Genomic DNA, 1,152 nt, shown 5'->3' on the forward strand with positions numbered 1-1,152 from the left:
TAGGAAATGAGTTAATGAATACACTCCATCAATTTTAAGAAACGTAGGAAGCATTTGCCAGTTTTTGGTTTCTTATGTCTATTCCTCATTCTTTGGTTAACTCTACTTTGCTTTTCTCTAGGCACCACCCTTACCCCAGATTCAGCTCCCATGCTTAAAGTGCAGCTTTATCTGTTTCAAAGGTAGAGCCAGTGGCCTATGTGCAAGTCCATAATCCATCACTCAACCAAGGCATTGGCTTCATGTCCCAGATATATACAAAAGGACACAATACATCTTCTTAGAGAAATCTTTAGAATGATATTTGTGTTCTTTTTCATGGACTAAAGCTGAGAAAACACTGGCTTTGGATGAGCTGTAGTCATTCTGTGATTATACTGGAGGTCATCCATCCCTTGGTAACTGAGGAGAGAGATATCCAGCCAAAGGCAGAATTGAGAAATGGAAAAATGCAGTTCCTTGATGTTGCCATTAACACCTATGTCTAGGGCTTTGGAGCCTGCCCTGTTCTGAGACTTATTATCTGAGTGTGACAAACTTTTCTCTATTATCAAATCATTTTTGTTTGGATTTTATATATTTTGCAGTTGAAAGTGTATTAATTGATACTAAGAGAAAATCACTATGGCTTTATTGGAAAAGAATAAATAAAACCTTCTTTGTTCTCTCATTCAACCCAAGTATACAACCAGGTTTTATGTCTCAACTGTGTTAACAGTGGCATTCAAAACTATACACCAATCTCTACCCAAATAGCACCGTCATTCAAGTGCTCCCCGGAGAGAAGAGAAAGTTACAGACACCGGTCTAGAACATCATGCTGGATTAAACAGAGATACTACACAGCTCTCTGGAACTTTTGAAGGAAGCCTTCTGAGGCTGAGACAAGATTGAAAGCTACCTGTCTAGACAGTGTCTTTTTTTTTTTTTTAATGTGCCTCACTTTATTTTTTTTATTTTTTTTACTTTATAAAGTTTCATATTTTTTTAACATATGCAGTTATTTTCCATCCTTTACAATACAGTAGTTGCAATGACACTCAAAACAGAAAAGCAAAGTAAAAAATCAAAACACCAACTTCTGTTTCATGTAATTAGACTTATACAGAAATTAGAAGGTTAAGTAACAACTAGTTAATCACCTAATTTCAC

This window comes from Suricata suricatta, chromosome 4, assembly GCF_006229205.1.
Source record: "Suricata suricatta isolate VVHF042 chromosome 4, meerkat_22Aug2017_6uvM2_HiC, whole genome shotgun sequence".
NCBI classification, from domain to species: domain Eukaryota; kingdom Metazoa; phylum Chordata; class Mammalia; order Carnivora; family Herpestidae; genus Suricata; species Suricata suricatta.